Below are 25856 nucleotides of genomic sequence, written 5' to 3'. Positions count from 1 at the left end.
GAAGATGATGACTATGAACAGGAAGAGCCAGCAAGCTGGAATCTTCATAAATTTGCTGAAGTGTTCCAAGCAGCAAAACACTTGAATGATTTAATTTCTGAATACGATCCCTCTATGGAATGAAGCCTCAAAATCACAGATAGTATTATGGACAATTTGAGACCGTATCAAGAAATGTTTGAGGAGCTCAAGAGGCAACAGCGACAGTTGCCGATCACCATGTTTTTCAAGGAAAAAAACCAGCAACAGATGAAACTATGCAATCAACTTCTCGAGCTGAACCAGAGCCAACCACTTTGTCTACGACTCGCTCTCCATCACCCAGGCTCTTCATCACCTCCGTCTCCTGGATCGACATCAAGCCCTGATGACCCCCTGTAATTACCCCTTGTAATTAAAAATATAGTACTGTAAAATTATATTTTACATATGTATTCTTTATTATATACTGTACATTACTGTATACATTATACATTTATACATATTACTGCACAGGGTTGTATACACAAAACTATGTACAGTATACTGTACTTTATGGTCAATTTAAGGGATTTTCAAGGGTAATTTGGACTATACTCGATTTTCACCTTATGCGCTGACTTTAGAACCTAATCCCTGCATAAGATGTGACTCCACTGTATTTATAAAGCTCCAAAATTGTGCAGAGTTTAACACAGTCAAACACAAGATATTGGGCTCAATACAGAAGTTTTACTGGATGAAATTTTCTTGTCCTGTGTTATACCAGAGGTCAGACTAGGTGATCTAAAGATCCCTCTGGGCTAAAAATCTCTGAATCTATTAAATGAACGATGTAGTCATTGCTCCAGTTAGGTTAGGGCCAGACTATGATACATATTCAGTAGTAGTTTTGACATCAAGTAGTTGCACTGACTTAATTAGGACTACTTATGATGTAAGGTACTATGCACAGTGAGAAAGGGTGTCAGAATCTGGCCCCTGCTGTCTAAATGGGGGTACTGTGGTATAATCTTATGTCCACACCTGTCCAATGAATCCCAAACTCTGGCTCAGAGGCATAAATATTTCTGCTTGGCCATTATTAGAGCATTAGATTTCTCCTTGTTAACATTACCTCCTGCTCAACAAGCTACAATGTAACTTTCTATTTTGTTTCATCGAATTAAAGGGAGAAAAGAGACTGTCTTGTGAGTCTTTCATTTTATAGACAGCCAGTCATTTCATTAACACTTTTCATATTCTTGTTTGTCATGCTGACTGACTGGAGTAAAAAGATTTTCTTCCCATTAACATATGATACAGCTGTACTTTTTTTTTCCCAGGGAAGTATTGATCGGCAGAGGAGTACATTTATTAAAATGTAACCAGCATCAACTCTCTGGCTCAAGGTGCACACTTGAACCAATTAAATAGTAATGACGAAGAAAAATCAATATCCTGGGATCCTTCTCCTCTGAGCCTCACCAGTAAAGTGGCCTTAGCATTTAGAAAATGAATAAACAAATGAGCATAAACCTTGGTATTTTATTTTAAAATATGGGTTGGGTTGGAAGGACATCCTCATTATTATTTTGAGCAAGAGGATCAAAGGTCAAAATAAATCTGATAGGGGGAATGGTAAACTAACATGGCCAGAAAACTTTGTATATGCTAGCCAGAATCAGCATCACTCCATTCTCATAAGTACTTTGAATGCATTACATCCATTTCAGATAGGGAATATCATATCCATGAGTAGTGAGCAATAAACACAACGACCTAACTGTTCAAAACTGACTAGTGATTTTGTGTGTATCAGAGTTTGGGTGCCACACTTGAAACATCATAAGGAAGACTGATTTTCAGAAGTGCTAAGCAGCCACCCTCCTAAAATCTGGCCCTTTTAACATGTCTCAGTTTGCCCCTACCCCACATGCACACACAACTGGCATTCTCAGTGTTGCCAACTCTTGTGATTTTATTGCAATTCTTACACTATTTGGTGTTTTGTTAAAAGCCCCATTTCCTGGAAATGAGTGATTACATGACAATCACAATTTTCCTTAAAAAAAAAAAGTAAATTTCTAGCTCACATGTTTGTGAAGAACAGCCTGAAGGCATGATGCAGGTGTACCCAAGAAGTTCAAAACCCAGAAGGTAAAACACACAATTTTTTAAATCCCATGATTTTTTAACCAGTCTTCTGGTTTTTTTGAGGATTGGGAGGTCTGACCCATCAGTTTTCAGTGTCTGAGGTTGGCAATACTACACACTTAAAATCATTACTCACATTTGACAATTTACACCAGTGGAGTTATAAAGAAATCACTAGTAAGAATTGTTCTGATCACAGGATGTCCATGCAACTTAGTTTGGGTACCTCTTGGTCAGATGATAATCCCCACAAATCTATCCCATTAATATAAACTCAGTTCATTGGTTAAAATATAGTCTAGAATTTATATTAGCAAATGCTATAGTTTACATAGCAAATCAGCTTACATTATAAAGCCCTGATTTTCAACTGCTCCTCACTTTCTCTGAAGTAAAGGGTGAATCTGGCAGCTATTCCTAAGGATCTGGTGTTAAAAACCACTCCAGTCATTGCAACCCTAGCAGCATGTATTATATTCAGGGATTCACAAACCCTGAGGAGGTGTCAGTAGGTGTGTGGGGGAGAGGTGAAAGGTCAGGGCGGGGGCAGAGGAAAGTGGGGAGGTCTGTATGGAAAAGGGAAAAAGAAATGTTTGGAGTGTGAAGTGAACAGATAAGGATATCCACAGGAAAGGGAACTATGACCCTGCACAGCTATTTAAAAATATTCAGATAGATGGAATTTTGATGTAAACTCTGAAGACCTAGTTTGTAGCCTAATCTGATGAGAAAGAGAGAGAGAGAGAGAGCGAGGTAGATGTAAATTGGTGCTAGTTACATGCTGAGTGGAGTTACATTGGAGTTGCATAAAAAGGAACCAACAGCATGGAGTAAGAAGTTTTAAGATAAAGTAGGGTCGATCTGCTTACCTAACACCTTCAATCCTCCTGTCCATTTTATTTTTTATGTCACAATCTCACCCCTTCAAGCATGTCTTGTACCCACTTACAAAGATTTAGCAATGTGTAACTTGTATCAATATTTCCATCATCCCTGAACTTACTCAAGAGAGTATATTAAAGTTACTATTCCACAAAACCAGCTATGTACATTTCAGCTGAGCCTGAAAGGCTGGTTGGGGATAAGGATGCTCGCATTTATGGATAGAACTCAAAATTTGAGCAAATTTGGAAACTGGCTTCAACCAGCCCTATTTAAGCATGTAGCTGGTTTGTTCAAAGAGCATAATTTCCATAGAGAGATTGGACATTTAGAAGCACAGGTGCATAGTCTGTAAGCACAATGTTCACATGCCCAACGAGATAGAACTCCTTTGATAGTCTGAACCTAAATTTGCACAGGCAATTTCAAAGACCCCAAGACCCATTTTACAGATACTTACTACTCTTATGAGTGGTCTAATTTCTTTATAAACTATATCCCCAGTAGTAACCATTTGCAAGACTGGGGTCTGGATTTGAACATTTGGCATGAATTCAAAAGACATTTAATCTTTTAGAAAAAAGAAAAGGACTACTTGTGGCACCTTAGAGACTAACAAATTTATTTGAGCATAAGCTTTCGTGAGCTACAGCTCACTTCATCTTGCCACAAATACTCCTTTTCTTTTTGCGAATACAGACTAACACAGCTGCTACTCTGAAACTTAATCTTTTAGGTTCCTAAGACCTTGATACAACTCCCATTCAAATCACTGGGAGTATGTGTATGGAGCTGAACAGAGCCCCGAGAGAGATTATTATTCTGTTACTATTCTTGCTATTTCTATTATTAGCATTATTTAAAGCACAAAATATAAGCAAGAGACCCCAAGAGAAATAATTCAAGAGAATGTCTCTCTAAGTACACATCTTAAAACTAATCAATTGGGTTTCAAAGGAGTAAAGATCTCCCAAAGATCCTGGAACTAAGAGAGCTATTAAGAAAGAAAACAAAGTAGAAAATAAAGTCATTAAAATGAAAGAAAAATATGAGGCACAAGTAATCGCTAGATAAAGGAGAAATATGTATAGATGGATGATCTTATCTGACTTACACAGATAATAAATAGAAACCTGTGGCTTCCCCTGAGCAAAAATACACTTTGTGGTATGACTTTGTGGTGTTGCATTAGGGACAGAGACATAGTGTCAACATGGGGAAAGAACAGCTGACTTAGCAGGTTTTGAGTTGTGCTTTTATATCGAAAGCATTGCAAGATGAAGCAGGTAGTTGAGTCTATCAGCATCTGCCACTGTATTATAGCATATTTCACATAGAGTCACAGAATGTATGGCCAGAAGGGACCACCAGATCATGTAGTCTGACCTCCTGTATGTCACAGGTCACTGACATTGCCCAGAACCTGCATACCAAGTTCAACAACCAGAATGAGACCAAAGGTTTACAGACCACAGAAGTCCAAACTATTGTTCACCAAATGCAGAGAACAGGAGGGACTGAGGTGCAACCAATGCCTGAGACCCCTGAAATTTAGAACTAAGTTAGCTATTAGGAAAAATCTTTCTAACTTTAAGAATAGTTAAGCTGTGGAATAGGTTTCTAAGGAAGAGTGTGGGATGCCTATCACTAGAGATTTTTAAGAAAAGCCTGGAAAAACACCTGTCAGGGATGGTCTATGTTTACTTGGTCCTGCCTCAGAACAGGGGCCTGGGCTTGATGACTTCTGGAGGTCCCTTCCAGGCCGAGAGTTCTATGACTCTATGTATGACAGGGAATTGAATAAGAGAGATAAATGCAGATGGCAGTGGAGTCTGATCTCAACTTACTTCAGGGTAAACCTAGAGTAACCCCCATTCAAATAAATAGAGTTACCCTGAACTGATATTGGTGTAATTTAAAGCAGTGACAGAGGGAGAAACAAATTTGGCTCAAGCATTGCACAGCCCATGTAGGATCCCAAGCAGAAGCTTCCTCTAGTTCTGTCTTTGGCCAGTCCTGCGTGGTGCAACAATGGGATGACATGGTGCAACAATGGGATAGGGTCTAAATTAGCTGTTACCACTCAAGAAAGAGATCTTGGAGTCATTGTGGATAGTTCTCTGAAATCATCCACTCAATGTGCAGCAGCAGTCAAAAAAGTGAACAGAATGTTGGGAATCATCAAGAAAGGGATAGATAATAAGACAGAAAATATCATATTGCCTCTATATAAATCCATGGTATGCCCACACCTTGAATACTGTGTGCAGATGTGGTCGCCCCACCTCAGAAAAGATATATTGGAGTTGGAAAAGGTTCAGAAAAGGGCAACAAACATGTTTTGGGGTATAGAATGGCTTCCATATGAGGAGAGATTGATAAGACTGGTGACTTTTCAGCTTGGAAATGAGGCAACTAAGGGGAGATATGATAGCGGTCTATAAAATCATGACTGGTATAGAGAAAGTAAATAAGGAAATGTTATTTACTCCTTCTAATAATACAAAAACAAGGGGCCACCAAATGAAATTAATAGGTTACAGGTTTAAAACAAACAAAAGTATTTTTTCATGCAATGCACAGTCAACATCTGGAACTCCTTGCCAGAGGGTATTATGAAGGCCAATATCATGACAGGATTCAAAAGGGAGCTATATTCACGGAAGACAAGTCCATCAATGGCTATTAGCCAGGATGGGCAGGAATGGTGTCCCAACCCTCTGTTTGCCAGCAGCTGGGATTGGGTGACAGGGCATGGATCACTTCATGATAACCTGTCTGTTCATTCTCTTTGGGGCATCTGCCATTGGCCACTGTCAGAGGACAGGATACTGGGCTTGATGGATCTTTGGTCTGACCCAGTATGGCAGACCTTTGGTCTGACCCATTATGTTCTTATGACATGCTATCTATGGACTGTAATTCTTATTCACCAGTACAGTTCTAAAGTGATCCCAACGTTTAACATCAGGAATCATTTTAATTCCAGGAAATAATGTCCTGGATCTTTGAGAGTGTTCTGGTTTGTAGGGATGATAATCCTATAGGAATAGAGATGGTTCTAAGCCACATTTCTAGACATTTTAGGGACATCTAAAGTATTATCCCTTTAATTTTGTATCTTTATTTCCCTGGGATTGCAGGGCTGGGTCTCAAACTTTCTTCGTGTCTTCTCTGTTTCTATAAATGAGTAAAACTTTAGAGTTTTGTTGAAATGTATCTTCTTTTTTTTTGAAAGATAGAGATGTAATGAAAAATATGGCATATATCCTTTTAAACTTAATGAGTCACTTGCCATAAATACAGAAAGTGTCTCTGATATTTTGGGGGTGAACAGGCTGTTATTAACCTTGCCCATTGATTTTAATGCATGATAGACCATTAATGCGGGTGCAGTAAACAGAAACAATTAAGTAAATTTGCTGGAAAATGGCCTGGTAGGTAACACCCTCCTCCACTTGACTATAACAGCCTTTCCATCATGATCAATTAAGCACTGTTAGTAAAATAGGATACTCAGTCAGAAATATAGTTTTAACCTTGTTCTTTGAATGAAACCATTCTGGAGTGTTGCCACCCCCCCCCCACATCACATCCAGGCATGATTTAAAAAGGGTACCAGATGTAAAGAACTAAATATGAGTAGCCTAACTAAACAAGTACCAGTAGATGGAGGGAGGGGGATATGACATATGGCCAAATGTATTTGAATGATATTCATAGCAAAGAGGGAGAGGATTTGTTTAGAGTGATCCAAGGGAGTAGAATTAAGAATAATGGGAGGAAATTGAGAAGGGAAGTAGTGAAAGCCCCACAGCTTGAGAAATTTAAAACAAGACTCTATAAAGCTTTAGAGACTAAGCTATAGACATCTGGCCAACTCTGCATTGTCACTGGACGACAGATAAGTTGGCCTAATAAAAACAGACATTTTGCATTTTTAATTTCCAGGACTTTCTCATAGACTCATAGATATTAAGGTCAGAAGGGATCATTATGATCATCTAGTCTGACCTCCTGCACAACACAGGCAACATAATCTCACCCGCCCACCTGCAATAAACCTTTCACCTATGTCTGAGCTATTTTTCTTCTCGACTTCTGCCTCTTTTCCACCCCACCTACACCCCCAATCTAAACAGATAATTCTCTCTTTTATCCACAAATGAGTCTCTCTCCTTCTTACGTTCCTCATTTCAAACTCCTTGATTCCAGATAGGTTTGGCTGAAATGATTGGAAAGAATCCCACTGATCTCAAGGGCTTTGGAGCAGGGTCTTCATTTGACACCACCAGGCCACCTGTCAATGGTGCTACTCCATCAGTTGTTTCTGCTCTAATACACTCTCTGTTTCTGTCATGGACCTCCTAAATGACTGTGCAAGCCAGGTTCCCCTGTGTAAAATGGAGATGATACTCTTTTTCTCCCATGCTTTGTTTCTGTTGATTCTAAAATCTTCATGGCTCAGATTACTTTTTTTACAATGTGCATGTACAGTGCTTAGCACAATGGGGCCTTGATCTTGGCTTGAACTCCTAGGCACTATTGTAATACAAATACTATCAAAAATAAGAAAAGAGTCAGTCCATCTCTTGAAGGCTCATTCCCTAGGTCACTGCTCGATTCCACAAACCCTTACTTGCATGGGTATTCTTTATCCTTACAGACTGTCCCTTTGATGTGGAATCACTCTCTTTATTTCCTATTTTTAGCAAAATTTTAGCTTGTCTTTTTGGGGAAGCTTTTCATTCCATTTGCTGACCAATCTCTACTCCACCTCTGTGTGTGTGTGTGTGTGTGCGTGCAGGTCCACAAAAATCCCCAGTACTCAAGTACACTCCATCTGTTGGAACTCTTTAAAATCCAAATTTAAGAGCTAATCCCTTTTTTTTGAGCAATTTCAAAATGATATTTTAAGGACAGTTCCCCCCCCTCAACTATAGTACTAATTTTAGTTTTTATTTTTTCTTTCCTCCTGATTGTAAAAGAATTTAGGATCCATGCATGCAAGGGGCCAGAAATGAAAGTTTGTATTGTGCCATCATGTATCTTTTATAATGGTTAAATGTTTTGTTTTCTATGCACCGTGATATGCAAAATTTCCAACATTATGCAAGACACTACTCTAAAAAAAGTGATAAAAGGAAAAAGTGTTACAGAAATAATTTCTCTATGTCTTGATGATGTATTTAACAGTTCTAACATGTATAACATTAAAATTTTATCAGCAAATCAAGAAAAAGCCATTTTGTACAGAGAAATCAATTTACCTAGCAACTATCCACCAGACTCACTTGTAATTTATTTTGCCTATAAAACACTTTACTTTTAGACCTAATTTTATTTCTTCTGGGGAGTAGAGAAAGAGAAAACGCTATACATTTTTTTTTGGCAGCCTGCAGGTGGTAAACAGGCAACTGCACAGACATTAATAAAGATAAAGAAACGGGATGTAAAATGAAAGGCTGTATCCTTCAGTAAGTGGGGGAATAGTGTTGGACACCACACTTGGTGCTCCACTGAGAATGTGGTTTATTCCCCATAGGGTGTACAATTTATGTTGAAGAAAGTGTGTGGAATATGGAACTCATGAATTGTTATGGGATTATGTTATAGGGATAGGGATGTCAGAATAGCAACAATAGAACAATGGTCTATCTAGCACAGTATCCTGTGTCCTAAAGTGTCAGATACCAGGTACTTCAGAGAAAGGTGCCTAAAGCGCTGCAGAAAGCAGTTATGAAACAACCTTCCCATGTACAAAGTCTCATCCTAGTCTCCTCAGTTAGAGATTGGCACATACCTTCTTTGATTCTTTAAAAATTCTTGCTATTGTAACTCTGGTTGTTCTTGTTATCCATATAAATAAATGTCCAATGCTTCTTTGAATGCTTCTGAACTCTTGGACTTGGTGATGTCTTGTGTTGATGAATTCCACAAGCTAACTGTGCACTCTGTGTATATTTCTTTTCATCCATTTTCAATCCGCTGTCTTTCAACTTGACTGAATGTACTTCTTTATACCCTTTATTCATCCGTTTTCTAAAGTAAATAATTTCTATTCACATGGAATTTTCTCCATGTATTTCATCATTCTGGTCATCTGACCAAACCACCTCTGTAGAACTGCAACAGTTGATTATATACGTGTGTGTGCGTGCATCTGTTCATCTATCCCTAGGATAGAACATGCACTAGAATGTTATCTATCTATACCAAGATTTATATATATATATATATATATATATATATATATATATATTGCATTGGAGGTGGATCAAAATTAGGGATGAATGAGTCCTGTCAGATAAAAGAGGAATCTCTGCCTCCCATGTAATTACTCATTTTTATAGACAATCTTGATGCAAAGCTTTGGAGGCTCTGTAATATTCAGATTGCAATAATCCACCCCCCAAGCCACTAATCCTCTCCTCAGAGGATTCTCCTCTCACTTAGGCAGACCCAAGAGGTTTGAATAAGTTGGATGAGTATCTGGACTTTTGTGTTATTAATAGGACTGCTTGAAAAATGGGATGAATTTATTTGCAAGCATTTTCGCACATTTTCCCAGAAAATTTCTAAAACTGTTTTTTGTTCATCCATTTGTAGTTATTAGTATTGTTTATTACTTATTTTCTTGTAGCACCCAAAATGCACTAGGCAATATCCACACACAGAGGAAGAGACAGTTCCTGCATTAAACAGCTAAGAATCTAAGGGCATGTCTACACTTAAAACACTGCAGTTGCCCAGGGGTTCTCCCATTGGCCTAGAAAACTCCACCTGTCTGAGAGGCGGTAGGTAAGTCAACCAGAGAATTTTTTCTATCAACTGAGCAGTGACTACATCAGGGGTTAGGTCAGTTTAACAGCATCGCTTAGGGGTATGGATTTTTCATACCCCAGAGCGATGTAGTTATACCAGCCTAAGTTCCTACTGTAGACTAGGCCTAAGCAATTAATCAAACCTCAATTCACTGAGATTCACCTACCACTAGTGAATGTTTTCCTAGGGTTGGCCTATTGAGTAGAACCAGGGCATGTCCTAAGAGTATCTTACTGTTAGCTCTTCACTGTAACCTCTAGTTTATTGATCAAACCAACTTCTTTCCTATACATCAGGAAAAGTTAAAAATCCTTGTGACGGGGCGCACTCACCCCGCCTGAACGGGAAGGGCTTAATGCCACATTATGGGCTGAGGAAGCCACGCCTCCTTCTCCCTACTGGGCACGCTCCTGCTCTACCAGTAAAAAAGAGAGCAGCCCAGCTCAGTCACGAGGAGATGCTGGTGGGGAAGGACGTGGGCCAGGACAGGGACGGTTGAGGATGGCCTCCAGCCTGTGCCATAGGGGAACGGAGACGTGGACCACAGTCTCAGACCCCAGCAGCCCACGGAGCCCCAGGGAGCAGACAGTGCTGGGGAACTAAGAGATCCCAAAGCCTCCTGGACTACAATGCCCGAGACTATGGTAGGAAGTGACCCATGAGTGGTGTCAGAGTGGTATCTCCCACCAAGGTAAGTTCGGTGTGTTTTGGTGGGACTCCCTGCTGGGCTGGTAGCTGGTCATTCCACTGCTACTAGGGCCCTGGGTCGGGGCCCGGTGGAGTCGGGTGGGCCTGGGCCCTCCTACCTGGGCCGCCGGCCCTCCTGCTGGCAGCCCCCATAAACTCTGGCTTTTGGGCCACACTGCCCTGACGGTAGGGGTGTGGTTTGTGGACTCCGGCCACTAGGCCGCACTACCCTGAATGAGCGGGGCATTTGCATTGACTCTGGCCATTGGGCCACTCTACCCCACAGCTAACCCCAGACCTGCATACTCGAGTTGGGGGAAATAAGCACATAAGGCTCATGCGCCTGCCCCATTCCCCAAGGAAGGCAGGCGCACTCACCCCACAATGGACAGGGCCCACCTTAGTCATGTCACAATCCCCTTGAGACTTTTATTTCCTTCTTTGAAAACTTAGATACTGCTCAACATAGCTATGTTTCTAGTTGCACTTGTAAACACCAGAAGGTGGGAAGATTTGAAGCCTAAATATAGTTTGCTGAGGCTGGTCGGATGTTATATTTCTGACACCAATAAGGAAATTTGCATATAAAACTGTATTATCAACATCTCATTTCAGTAGTCTAAAAAGCTTGCTGTATTAGGCATGTTATTGTTTCCTATCCATTTTTACTGAATGTATTTGCACTTTGAGATTCTAGGCAGGACAAAAATTGGAACGTCCCAAAGATTGTGCTTCACATTAGAGCTGATCAGAAAATAGACATTCTTCCACAAAAAAATTTCAATGGAAACAAAAAGCAAAAAAATCATTTTCATCAAAATTTTCCACAGAAAAAAATATTTTGATTTGAAAGTGCTGCCATGGTGTCTCCTGGGAATTATAGTTTGGATGCCTCATGCTCTCATTGTCCTCTTTTGATACAGAACAAGCTCCCCATCAGACTATACCTCCCATGATGCACTCTGGTATCCACTCATGGTGACATGAGGCTCTTAATCACAGGAGATCCTTGCCATGATGCCTCATGGGAGATGTGGTCTGACTGGGGAGCCCAGCCCATACGGGCACATGAGAAAAACAAACTAACTCCCATAAGGCATAATGGCAGGATATCTGAATCAAAATAGTTCATTTTTGGTCAAAATATTTTGATTTCTATCTGCAGTATTTGGATTTTCAGACTTTTGATTTTTCTGACCAAAAAAAAATCAAGTTTCCGCAGAAAGCAAACACTTTTCAGAAGAAATTTTGTTTAGTTGAACCCCCAATTTTCTGTCAAAAACAGTTTAGATGGAAATTTTTTTACCAGCCCTGTTTCCATCTGAAATCAGAAACAAAAACCCGACTAGGAAATTTGCCTCATGAGTTTAGTAGAGACCTAACAGGCTTGGATGGTTAACAAGTATCTGAAAGCCTGTGGAGATGGAATAATGGATTTTTTTAAGGGATTCAGAATCTAAACCATGACCCATATCCCAATCCATATTCCAATTTCACAGCCACTCTTTTTATTATTCTGTTCTGAACCAACTTCCCTTCCACAGTATGAGCAACTCCAAAGTTGGGGCTGTTTGATGTCCCACTTTGAATCCAAATTTTGTTCCTCATTCTCAACTCCAACAGAAATGTAAACAAAGCCTCAGAGTCCGCAGACTTCTTCAGTCAGTGCATCAAGAGTGAACACAATTTTCTGGTGCTTTGTCCTATTCTGTGATGACTTGTGTGATGGGGCCCCCACCACTTCCCTTGAGACGCTGTGTTTTTCCTGATATTGGGACAGATCCTGAGGCTCTAATACAGAGTCTGATCCAGCGCCATTGAAGTCAATGGAAGGAGGAATATTAACTCCAGTGGACTTTGGATCAGTCCCTTAGGATTTAGCCCAATCATTGCATGTTTTCCTTTGCTTAATTTCATTACTGGTAGATATACCCCTGGAGATTATTCATTTTTAGCCATGCATTTAAGAAACTAGAGGAAATTTTGCATCTATATATTATATCTACTGCAGATACAGTTTAAAGAAAAGGAGGACTTGTGGCACCTTAGAGACTAACAAATTTATTTGAGCATAAGCTTTCGTGAGCTACAGCTCACTTCATCGGATGCATTCGGTGAAAAATACAGTGGGGAGATTTATATACACACACAGAGAATATGAAACAATGGGTTTTATCATACACACTGTAAGGAGAGTGATCACTTAAGACGAGCTATTACCAGCGGGGGGCGGGGGAGGAGAAAAATCTTTTTATGGTGATAATCAAGGTGGGCCATTTCCAGCAGTTAACAAGAACGACTGAGGAACAGTGGGGGATGCGGTGGGGTGGAGAAATAACATGGGGAAATAGTTTTACTTTGTGTAATGACCCATTCACTCCCAGTCTCTATTCAAGCCTAAGTTAATTGTATCCAGTTTGCAAATTAATTCCAATTCAGCAGTCTCTCGTTGGAGTCTGGTTTTGAAGATTTTTTGTTGAAGGATAGCCACTCTCAGGTCTGTAATCGAGTGACCGGAGAGATTGAAATGTTCTCCGACTGGTTTTTGAATGTTATAATTCTTGACATTTGATTTGTGTCCATTTATCCTTTTACGTAGAGACTGTCCAGTTTGACCAATGTACATGACAGAGGGGCATTGCTGGCACATGATGGCATCCACAGCCTCAGAAACAACTCTGACATCATAATCAAAAAGGCTGACAAAGGAGGTGTTGTCGTCATCATCAATAGGTCTGAATATGAACAAGAGGCTACTAGGCAGCTCTCCAACACCACTTTCTACAAGCCATTACCCTCTGATCCCACTGAGGGTTACCAAAAGAAACTACACCATTTGCTCAAGAAACTCCCTGAGAAAGCACAAGAACAAATCCGAACTGACACACCCCCTGAAACCTCGACCTGGAGTATTCTATCTGCTACCCAAGATCCATAAACCTGGAAATCCTGGACGCCTCATCATCTCAGGCATTGGCACCCTGACAGCAGGATTATCTGGCTATCTCGACTCCCTCCTCAGGCCCTACGCTACCAGCACTCCCAGCTATCTTCGAGACACCACTGACTTCCTGAGGAAACTACAATCCATCGATGATCTTCCTAAAAACACCATCCTAGCCACTATGGATGTAGAAGCCCTCTACACCGACATTCCACACAAAGATGGACTACAAGCCGCCAGGAACAGTATCCCCGATACTGTCACAGCTAACCTGGTGGCTGAACTTTGTGACTTTGTCCTCACCCATAACTATTTCACATTTGGGGACAATGTATGCCTTCAAATCAGCGGCACTGCTATGGGTACCCGCATGGCCCCACAGTATGCCAATATTTTTATGGCTGACTTAGAACAACGCTTCCTCAGCTCTCGTCCCCTAATGCCCCTACTCTACTTGTGCTACATTGATGACATCTTCATCATCTGGACCAATAGAAAAGAAGCCCTTGAGGAATTCCACCATGATTTCAACAATTTCCATCCCACCATCAACCTCAGCCTAGACCAGTCCACACAAGAGATCCACTTCCTGGACACTACGGTGCTAATAAGCGATGGTCACATAAACACCACCCTATATCAGAAACCTACTGACCATTATTCCTACCTACATGCCTCTAGCTTTCATCCAGATCACACCACTCGATCCATTGTCTACAGCCAATCTCTACGATATAACCGTATTTTCTCCAACCCCTCAGACAGAAACAAACACCTACAAGATCTCTATCATGCATTCTTACAACTACAATACCCACCTGCTGAAGTGAAGAAATAGATTGACAGAGCAAGAAGAGTACCCAGAAGTCACCTACTACAGGACAGGCCCAACAAAGAAAATAACAGAACGCCACTAGCCATCACCTTCAGCCCCCAACTAAAACCTCTCCAACACATCATCAAGGATCTACAACCTTTCCTGAAGGACGACCCATCACTCTCACAGATCTTGGGGGACAGGCCAGTCCTTGCTTACAGACAGCCCCTCAACCTGAAGCAAATACTCACCAGCAACCACTCACCACACAACAGAACCACTAACCTAGAAACCTATCCTTGCAACAAAGCCCGTTGCCAACTCTGTCAACATATCTATTTAGGGGACACCATCATAGGGCCTAATCACAACAGCCACACTATCAGACGCTTGTTCTCCTGCGCATCTACCAATGTGATATATGCCATCATGTGCCATCAATGCCCCTCTGCCATGTACATTGGTCAAACTGGACAGTCTCTATGTAAAAGAATAAATGGATATGTATCAGACATCAAAAATTATAACATTCAAAAACCAGTCAAAGAACACTTCAGTCTCTCGTCACTCGATTACAGACCTGAGGGTGGCTATCCTTCAACAAAAAAACTTCAGAAACAGACTCCAGTGAGAGACTGCTGAATTGGAATTAATTTGCAAACTGGATACAATTAACTTAGGCTTGAATAGAGACTGGGAGTGGATGGGTCATTACACAAAGTAAAACTATTTCCCCATGTTATTTCTCCCACCCACCCTACCCCCCACTGTTCCTCAGTCGTTCTTGTTAACTGCTGGAAATGGCCCACCTTGATTATCACCAGAAAAGGTTTTTCTCCTCTCCCACCTCCCGTTCGTAATAGCTCATCTTAAGTGATCACTCTCCTTACAGTGTGTATGATAAAACCCATTGTTTCATGTTCTCTGTGTGTGTATATAAATCTCCCCATTGTTTTTTCCACCGAATGCATCCGATGAAGTGAGCTGTAGCTCACGAAAGCTTATGCTCAAATAAATTTGTTAGTCTCTATGGTGCCACATGTACTCCTTTTCTTTTTGCAACTACAGACTAACACGGCTGCTACTCTGAAACCTGTCAGTTTAAAGAAGAGTCTCTTTAGAGGTCACATGCTCTAGTTCTCTTCCCCCATGTCAAGAGGTGTTAATGGTGCTTTTAGGACACCCATTACTAGACATGCCAGTTTTTGAATGTGCAATTTGGATGATGGCAGCAATAAGTACCATGCAGCAGCACACAAACTATCTGAGCCCTCCAGCATTATCTGAGATACATTCAATCAGAATAGGGGCCTTCATTGGCAACAAGGTTTTACATTCCACAAATAATTTATTAAGATACAGAACATTCATCTGCCGGGATTTAGAAATAAGCCTGCATCATGCACAGATTGCACATTTCAGTTTCAAATTGGAAACAAAGGAGTCACCAAACATTATTAACACAGCTGCACTTTGTAATAGGTGCCGCGGGTGGCTTCCAGCTGTGACAATCTCAGCACGGCTCCTACAGGCTCAGCCAGAGGGAGCCTCCCATTTGGCACAGCTCGTAGATCCCTACAAACTGAAAGGGATCTGGGTCAAAAGTTTGGCAGCAATAACATGAAGAATGTTTTCTATGTATGTGTCCATCTGTGCCTCTGTTTATGCTATTGGTTATGCACCTATTTATACTTTCTACCCAATGAATCAAGTCACTGGACAGGGGATGCTGCTAATTGGATGAATCTGCTTCAGGGCCTGGCCACCAGTTGCTAAAAGAAACCTAATCTAGGATATAAAACTGCAGCAGCCAAAATGTACTATGCCTATAGCTCGTATGCAATGCAGGTGCTGAGGGTTTGGTGTTGCTTCCAGTCAGTGTAGGAGGAGAATCCATTGGAGAACATCTACTGGATATTCAGTGAGAATTTCTCCTGCTTGACACATGCTGCCAGCCTGCACAAAGCCTGAGTACATGGGCTTTGTGCATGACATCTCAGAGAAGTGGAGAAGAAATCCTTCATCCTAGCATGAAAGCTTGGTACGGAGCAACTGTGCAACATTTCAGCAGGTCAATTCAGTGTGTAGTGTAGGACTGCTTCTGGATTCCTTGCTGATGCTAAGCTTTCACATAGACCATGTACGCAACTCAAGTTTTCTACCACCTTTGGTTGGCTAGGAAATGCTATCACATCCTGATGGATGGTGACCTGGCCTTCAGTAATTCATGGCCTTTGTCATGCCTGACTGGGCACTCTTCAGGGACTAATGCACACCAACAAGTATTCACAGTGACCCCAAGCAGCGTTTTCAAAACACAGTAGGATTTTGCTGGAACACAAGAATGGAAATCCTTCAGTTAGCATGGAAAAATGAAGGTTAAAACATAGTATATAGCACAATCCAGCAGCCAGGCTGTAATGGATTTCATCTTAGACTCTTTTCAGAGTAGTAGCTGTGTTAGTCTGTATCAGCAAAAACAACGAGGAGTCCTTGTGGCACCTTAGAGACTAACAAATTTATTTGGGCATAAGCTTTCATGGGCTAGAACCCACTTCTGTGTCTCTCCCTGATTCCTTAGTCAGTCCCAGGTAAGAGCAGCCCACTTGTATTAGAAGCCCACACTTTATCCCTTTCTGGTCACCTCCCAGTCCTTTTGGCTCCAGGCAGACCACACTGAGTTCAGAAACCCATGTGCTGGAACTTCTCACAATTGAGCTTGATCGCTGAATCACTGGGCTTTTCCATTGTTCTTCTGGACTTCTTCTTGATCTAGGTCAGTTTCAACCAGTTTCTTAATTAGCTATTCATCCTACCCACACAGCGTGGGTCATACGCACCGCTGTGTCCTTAGCCCCTTTGCACCCATTGAACAGCAATGCAATGCACAGAGGGAAACTGAGGCAAACATATAGGCTTCATAAAAATATTAAAGAAAATTCCCACTTTGTCTCAGCTGAAAAGATAAAATAAATCTGTATTAAGTAAGCTGACAGCACAAAATCATGCCTGGCCCTGTGTCTGATTTCAAAGGGCTCCAGAAGGCACATTCCTTATTTTTTCATACCTTCTAACTCTCAGGAAGACACCTCTACCCTATTCTCACTAAAGATAGCTGCTTTCCATTTTCCAGGAGCATCTAAATCCCCATGTTATTAAGAACAAAACAAAACAAAAAACAGACTTTGAAATTAACAATAAGGCACAAGATCTGAATGTTAAAAATGTTTTTAAAGGGATTTTTTTTTACCCAAGATTACATGTGATGTACCAAGCTATTTAGAAGCAATTGGAATAGGCAGTGAACCATTCTATCCCGTGGTTCATGAATATCAGAGATAGTGTGTGTAGTGCTCAGTCAAGACCTATACATGGCAATAACTGCATTTCAAATGCGGCTTTGTATCCACTTGTATGATTCATAATTTCTGAAAGGCTCCAGCTGTTGTAGAGACATACACCTGAAAAGCAGTTGAGAATGCCTTTGTCTGAGGAATGTAGTTATATTTGAAATAATGGCAATTACGAATTATTAAATAAATACACATTTGCACGTTATGCAAATAAAAAACCCCTAATACAAATATGTGACATTGTTGCAAAATTATAGGAGTTTTTTTCATATCATGTTAGTCAATCTTATCAGTGAAAACGTTAAATGTGATGTAATTGAAACTCAGTTATACACCTGAGCTTTTCTCGCATATTAAAAGGTAAAACTCAGTACAGTTCAACAAAGAAGATCTGCATTTTGTTGGAGCCATAGCACTGAGGATGTTAGGCAACTGAATGATTAAACAATCATAAGAAAACATTGATAATAATTGGCATGGAATAATGAGAGGCAGGTAATTTTTTTTCTTTTTCTTTTTTTTTAACTGAAGTTGGGACCCAATTAGTGTTCACATTTTGATGAAGACTAGATTCAGGCTAAGGGTGAGATTTAAGGGCTTTGGAATTTTACAAATATTCCCACAAAATTTTGGGAAAAAATTAGAACTGTCATATCATCAACTGCTTTTGCTGTCCACTTGTCAGTAGCTATTATGTATCCCTGTCTGTGCTTGATCCAGAAAAGATATGAGTCTACTACAAGCGCCACCTGGGATAGTCAGACATTTAGCATAAACTGCAGAAACTCAGACCCTTAGTTGTAGAGGCCCATGAGTTACTCTCTAGTGATGACCCAGATGATGATGATTGCAGTGCTCTCCTGAGTGTTTCCTTGTTTTTGGCAGCATATAAATTCTAGAAATAAAGTTTTCTTTCTTTGGATCTATAGCTATTTCCTCAGTTATACAAAAAGTGCTGGTCAAAAATAATGCAGGACAGGCCAAGAGATGCCAGGGAATTCTTCCTAGTTGACTCTTCAAAAGAGGCCTCCACTGACAGACTTCCCCTTAGCTGTGGGAAAGCTGGGCAAAGTGACCAACATGCAGAGGGGCACCTCTGGTGTCTGTGTGTGCTTTGGTGTTCCCCAACAGTGACACGGGAAGTTGGCAACGTGGATGGAGTTCATGGGGGCACAGAGATATGGTGCCAGAAGCCAGGATGCGGTGAGGAGGTCTCCTCTATGCAGTTGTCGTAGGTGTCTGGTGAAGATATCAGTTATTGATACGAGGATCCATCATGAAATTTTGGGCATGAGGTTCTGCTCTTCCCTACAACCCTGTTAGAGATCAACGTGAAAAGAAAATGCAGCCTCTATTTGTATTAACTTTCTGCTTTAGCCTCCTCAGCAGTAGGAAATCTAATTTTAAGGGGATCCCTAAGCTGCCATTGGTTGAAGAGCAATCTCCTCTAGTGAATGGTTGCCTGAAGCTCTACCCTATGATACTGTTTCTCAAAACACCTACAGTTTAAGTTAACCAAAATGTACAAAACAGAGGAAGAAAAGGAGTACTTGTGGCACCTTAGAGACTAACAAATTTATTAGAGCATAAGCTTTCGTGAGCTACAGCTCACTTCATCGGATGCATTTGGATCCAAATGCATCCGATGAAGTGAGCTGTAGCTCACGAAAGCTTATGCTCTAATAAATTTGTTAGTCTCTAAGGTGCCACAAGTACTCCTTTTCTTTTTGCGAATACAGACTAACACGGCTGATACTCTAAAACAGAGGAAGGATGTGTCCAGTCTAGGGCTTGGGAGACTCGGGTTTCATTCTCTGCCCTGACCTCCTGTGTAGACTTGGGCAAGTCACTTAGCCACCCTGTGCCTCAGTTCTCCATCTATGCAATGGGGATAATAGCACTTCCCTACCTGACAGGGTGTTTGGATAAAATACATTAAAGATTTTGAGGTGGTCAAATACTATGGTTCTGAGTAAGTAAGGTAGATAGAAAGCTCAGTAAATCTAAAACACAAAGATGTTTGTGTCTGAAACTAGCTGTGCAATCATACAGAATTAATATACTATTTTCTGTGTGGTGGCCTATGTGAAATCAGTGTTGAGTGTCCAGTTCTCAGCGGAATGGACAAATCCTCTATAGTTTGCATTTATTAACTCCTTCTTGGGGAATCTCAGCACAGGAGCCATTGAGCAAAACAGGTTTTGGAGAATGAACAACCCTTTCACAGAAATAGCCCCTATAATCAAGTGTTGAGAAGTTTGCATTGCCAATGCTCGCACTGTAGCTGTTCTAAGATAGGACTTTGGCTTCCAGGGCTATCAATCTGGTTCCTTTCAGCAGCAATAAATTCATTTTATTTATATACACGTACAAGAAGTAAGAAAATCCAAATGCAAGGTGGCTGTTTTTACATTTTTTTAAAGGAAAACTGCTGTCTTCTTTGTTTGTATAATGTGGTTAGCAGCTCTGTTGACTCCAAAAGTAATCACTTCTTGATTCAAACTGCTTCACTGGTAAATAGAATATCTTAGGACATTAATTATATGGGAGAGAAATCTGTGCGAAGGAGCTGTTACAATTCATTACTGTACAAGGACTATCCAGAGAAGGGAGAAAATGTAAGGATAGAGATAATTGTTATTGCCTCGGCTTCTTATGGGATTGGGATAGATGGATTGGAAATGGGTTATCTTTCTCCTTAGTAATAAAGTGAGTACGTGTGTGTGTGTATATATATATACACATACACACACACACAGAGCACAAATAAGAGAGCTAAAGTGTAGCCAAAAAGCATTACATCAGCTGAGCTGCAGGCTGTCTGGTAGGAGCTCAAAAAAGAAAGGCAATTGGAGATGTGGTACAATGCTCTTGTTTTAACCTGGTATCTCCTGGTTTTCCCCTAGAATAAAGAAATAAATTGTATGGTCTGATAGCTGGTGAATGGAGACTGGGGTACAAAATTTAAGAGATCTAGTCCCAATTTTGCCACTGATTCATTATGAAACATTTCACTTGTCTATTGATTCATCATCTACCCCATTGTAAAAAGAGGGATAAACTGCCCTAACTCGCAGGGGCATGTGAGAATCTTAATATTTGTCCATGCCTTCATTTCTTTACATTCAGCTGTGCAGGTCAATATCAACAGCCCTGGCTCTTTAAAATTCCTTCTGTGCTAGAGGGATATCCGATCCTGCAGAACAGATCCCTTTGGAAATTGCTGAATGTCAATATCATAGACAATTCCTTCTTGCAGGACAGGTGGAGGGTGTGCTTCTCCAAGTAACATGATTAGTCCAAATTAATATCTGCGTTGACAACATTATATATATACACACACATGCACATTTTAGGCTATAAAATCTAAATTTAGACCCTAAACAGTGTCACTTTAAATAACAAATGTGTTTTCCATTTCTCGTTTTGGACCCTAATTTTTGCAGCTGAATTTGCAGATCAGAACGGAGTGTTCTCCAGAAGGCTTTTGTTTATTATAATAATAATACAAAAATGGCGCTCCATATTGCTGAATTCTCATTTGTAAAACTACTCACATTTAAAGAACAATGTTTCATTCCCAAGCTGAAGAATGTTTTCCACTAGGGTCCTACCCTACCATTTAGTCCAATATTTAGAACATGTTTCTACAGTGAAGTATTCCCACTAGAAAACTTGCAAGTCTAAAAGTGCACAATTTATTTCAGTTTAACTAGGCCATAACAATGCCCTCAAGTGGATACATATCTGTAATCTCCAGCTATTCATCTGAGTGCTGTGTTTTCAAACTGAGAACTGCATTCTCCACATTGTCTAGTGTTGTTTCTATGTGGCATGTCACTTAACTCTTTTCAGCAAAAGCTGAATTCCATCCAAGGATGCATTTTGCAGGAATGAAACGTTTTGTGCATACCAGCTGCAGAGCACCAAGGGGCAAATCTTTACCTCTGCTTCCACTTGAAAAACCTGGTTGGGTATTGGGGATTTTTTTGGGGGGGGGAGTGGAGGGGAAGGGGACAGGAATCCAAATCCACTGGCTATTGGGAAGGAGTAGAGCTGCTCCATGGAGACACAGTCAGCAAAACCAGACCTTGCTGTTTGTTTTTCATTGCAAGCCCTACTGTGGCTTAGTTATGGCAGGTAGCCAGAGCGCCTGTGTTGGGAGGAGATTGTGCTCAGCCACACTACCCAACCTGGAATTATGAGAGGCATCTGTGCCTGCTTCAGGCACAAAGCCTACTGGAGCTCTGAGGAATGCCTAGGGAGGATATAGTGTTCATATCACTCTGTACCTGACTGCAGCTTGCTAGCTAGTGGGGAAAGGGCTGGGGCCACAGTCCAGGCCCTTCCTTGCTTCTCTTGGAGAGGCTAGAGCCAGTGGGAACATTAACTGTAGTGCAAGGACACCTCTGGGCTTGGTCTTTGCTGAAGCCCATTGTCTCTCTTTCCCTTGTGAATCCAGGCATGAACTGGAACAGTCTGGCCCTACTTCTCTAAGTGTGGGATGGAAGCTCCTTGCGAATGGGCGCGGTGGGGTGGGGCAGAGGGGTAGGAAAGGGAGTGAGGAAAGGCACTGACACTTAGTGGGGACATAGCTCACTCCCAATTGGGAAGGAGGGTGCCAAGGGTCACTACCTACTTGAGGGCCTGCTCCAACCCCTCTGGGTTCTACTCGCTGCTCTCCAGCCTGATCCTAAGGCCCCCAGTAATCGCTCCAGCCCTGTCAGTCCCCCGTCATAGCCACCCACTGGGCATGCATGAGTATACATGGGGGGGAGCTCCCACAATATTTCCATTGCAGGGGCTGTGGGCTTCCCAACCCAGGTTCTGACACCCCTCTTCTCCAGTCCTCTTGGCCCTTCATAACTTTGTGCCAGTGCTCTCTGATTTTCTCTAACACATGCCTCAGCTGCTTTCTTGTACTTCATCAGTCCTTTTGTAACCCTTCTGCAAGGCGTTGACAGCAGCAACAAAGGCTTGGTTCCATTTTATAGGGCTTCCCTCTAAATACTCAAATAACATCAGCTTGAGCTCCCATCCAGAAACCTGGAGAACTATATACACCAGCCTGGGCTGCCTTCATAGGCAATACTTTCCCACTCTCAAATGCAGGGTGTTAAAACAAATAGAACATTCTTGGGCGGAGGAAAATTGGAGGGGGAGAAGGAGGAGGACAACAGAATAAACTTGGGGAAACCTGAAATTGACAAATTAATAATATTAGGTAAGACTCCATCCTGGGGTCTTAACAAGAGTCCTCTTCTGGAAGTTGTGATTGGCTGACATGTTGTAGTCAACTTCCCTCTTCCCCATTCGCCGTTTGTTTTCTGGTGCAAAGTCCAAGGCTTCTGCTAGGGCAGTGGTGTTTGGGCAGATTTGAGGGATCCAGCTGAAGTTATTTCAGCTTTAATTGCAGGTTAGGAAAGCCTGCAGCACAATTCTTTGGATAGGCTGCCTCATCTCAACCCCATCCGTCACCTCCAAACCTCCTCAACTTCACACCGTGCAATGCTATGAAGCTACCTCAGCTCAACCCTTTAGAGACAAACCAGTCATACCTAGTCCTTTCTATCAGTGAGGCACACCCACCAGAAGATAAAATTCTCATTCCTGTCTCACTACTTTTTTTTTAATCCTCTCCAGTCACCCATACCCATACCCAGATGTGCCTGACTGTAATTACAGTCAGGGTGACCCCAGGCTTTTTGGTGTAGATTCTTTCTCTTCATTTCCTAGCAGGGACCATAGCATTCCACTGCCCCCACACTCAAAACTTAACTGTATTTTCACTGAAATGCCCCCAACTGTCACATACATGAAATGCAAATGAGTCCTGGCTCAATCAATCAACAGATTTCTCTTTGCTCTCCAACAGATTTCAGCAGGTAGCTCTCTTTCCAGTGAAACCTTTCTCACCTCCATAGTTCTCAAGCAGCTCTGGACCACTCTTCTCTCTGTTCACCAGCAGGTGTCAATAGGTGAGCTCCCTATTCTCTAAGACTTCAGACCACAAGGCTTATACTTCTAAATCTTTAGGCCTCTGGATCTGTTTCCAGCTTTCTTGTCTACTTTGCTGACTTTTTTCTGGGGCTTCTCTTGGCTTTTTATAATCCTGAGTCCTGCTGGTAACACCATGGGCTTCCTTGAATGTATGTGCTGCCCTTATGCCCCACTGTGTATTGCTATTCTGAGCTAGATTCTCATTTTTAGCACCATTCCCAGTCACCTCTGATATTCTCCAAGTTCTCCCAAATGTCCAGCTGGACATTCTGGGTATTTTTGTTCCTCTTTAGAATCTGTCTTTCTCAGCTTCTCCTTTACTGAGTGGCTGAAGTCAATGTAAAGATTTCAAGTGTTTTTTAAAGGGTTCACTAATTTGGCTAGGTCGCCAACATCTGCTCTTCTACTGAATGATCTAGGGATACAGTTGTAAAATGTCATGCTGAATGAACCAGGTGCTTCCTAATATTTCAACAAATTTCAAAACAACATTCATGGTAGCACAGCAACTGCAGTAGAGAGACCATGAACTTTTCTATAAATACTGATGGAATGATCATCAGGTACTATGGGTCTCAAACCCAGGGCTAGAAAGCAGAACCTTCCCTGCTGCACCGCTAGCTGGGGAAACTGCAGTTGATACCTCACAAACAGAGGCTACACCTCTGACTCAGTGGGATCAGCTGACTAGCAGCAGACTGCTGATTGGTCTCCCCTTAGCACAGAACTTCCTGTTTCTACCGCACACCCTGTCTGAATAATTGGTTGCTAGGTCTGCTGCTGACCAGATCCTTGAGACCACATTCTGGACTCCTTGTCTGGTTCCTGCTCCTTGTTCCTTTTACTTTGCCTCATTCCTGCTCCCTCACTAACTCCTGTTATTGACTCTGGTTTGACCCTTGGCATGACACCTGACTCTACTCTAGGCTCTGACCATTAGGATAGGCTGTCCATATACAGGCCTTGACAAAGACACAGACTTGGAAAGACATTCAGTACACTAACAGCATTGGAAACAAAAAGGTTCTTAAAGAAGGTCCTAAGCCAGCCATGGTCCCTACATGCATTATATTGCAGCCTTCTGTATCCTATATACTAACAGTTAAGATGATCCCATCGCAAAGATGGAAGGAAGAGTTTAAGGGCCATTGAACACTGAGATATTTCCCACTGAATCGCAATTACAGAAAACCTGTGCTAAATACTATGGTGCTGGTCTGCTGTGAAAACAAGCGTTTGTGTTCTTTCCACATCTCTCACAGTCATTCTTTTTGGTGCCCGTGGTGTAGTAACCTTTTGGGCTGCAATATACATTGGTGTATGTAAGTATATATGGATGCAAGTTCTCTGTAAAATACTCATACACTTCATTCTTTGTTATTTATTATTAGACCTGGGCCAAAAGCAAAACCACAGATGTGAGGACCAGAGAACTTAAGATATGGATCCCGATTTGAACTTTGTAGTTGACCAGTCACCGGCCAAATTAAATTGCTGGATCCCAACTGTGACAGCTACTATCTTAGCCAAGAGCGAATGGGGGATCTTCCAGACATTGGATCTCACTATGGCTTTGTCTGTGAGATGAAAGTGCCCTTCCTATGATCAATCTTCTCTCCATTTAACTACTTATGGACTGTGGTCAAGTTCCCTCTTAACCTTCTCTTTGGTAAATCAGTTAGACTAGGTTCTACAGTCTTTCACTAAAAGGCATGTTTTCCAGACCTCCACTTGTTCTTGCAGTGCTTTTCTGAACCTTTTCCAATTTCCTTTCCAGTCTGTAAAGTTGGGATAATAAGTTGTACCTATCTCATTGGATCAGCCCCTATTATTTCCCCTGGAACTAATCTCCAGTATTACGTTCAGATACAAAAAGGAAAGAAGTATGTTATGTGTTGTGACAAGCATTTTAAAACATAATTGTTACATTTGATAAATTTCAACTAACTGTTTTATTAATTATATTTATATTATATTACTATTTTGCCTCCTTATACATATTGTGGGGGCAGGGCAGGAAAAGGTGGGATTCCGATAACAACATTAACTTTTTTCAGACTCCTCTGGATGGTAGCTAATACTGCTGCTAATCTAACACACTTCATCTAATCGTCTCAGTTGACGTGTCTCCTCACATTCCAGCGCTGTTTGGTGTGATGCAGAAGACACTTCCGGGGGAATCTTTGCAGCCAGAAGGCATGTAAAATATATTGCAGGAATAGGGTTCATAACA

At 41.4% G+C, this 25856-nt stretch overlaps 1 long non-coding RNA gene across 1 annotated transcript; it reads right to left on the bottom strand.

The window, feature by feature from the left end:
- Positions 1–6956: 6956 nt before the first annotated feature.
- LOC122460131 lies at positions 6957–17179 on the bottom strand. The gene is made up of 3 exons (XR_006281222.1): positions 17170–17179; positions 13521–13523; positions 6957–7050 (listed from the first exon to the last, which is right to left on the bottom strand). It is a non-coding gene; the product is annotated as an uncharacterized LOC122460131 (long non-coding RNA).
- Between the last annotated feature and the right edge of the window lie 8677 nt (positions 17180–25856).

Source organism: Dermochelys coriacea, chromosome 5 (assembly GCF_009764565.3).
Source record: "Dermochelys coriacea isolate rDerCor1 chromosome 5, rDerCor1.pri.v4, whole genome shotgun sequence".
In the NCBI taxonomy this organism is placed as follows: domain Eukaryota; kingdom Metazoa; phylum Chordata; order Testudines; family Dermochelyidae; genus Dermochelys; species Dermochelys coriacea.
The sequence above is the reverse complement of the archived record's forward strand: the minus strand, read 5'-3'. Positions and strand labels throughout refer to the sequence as shown.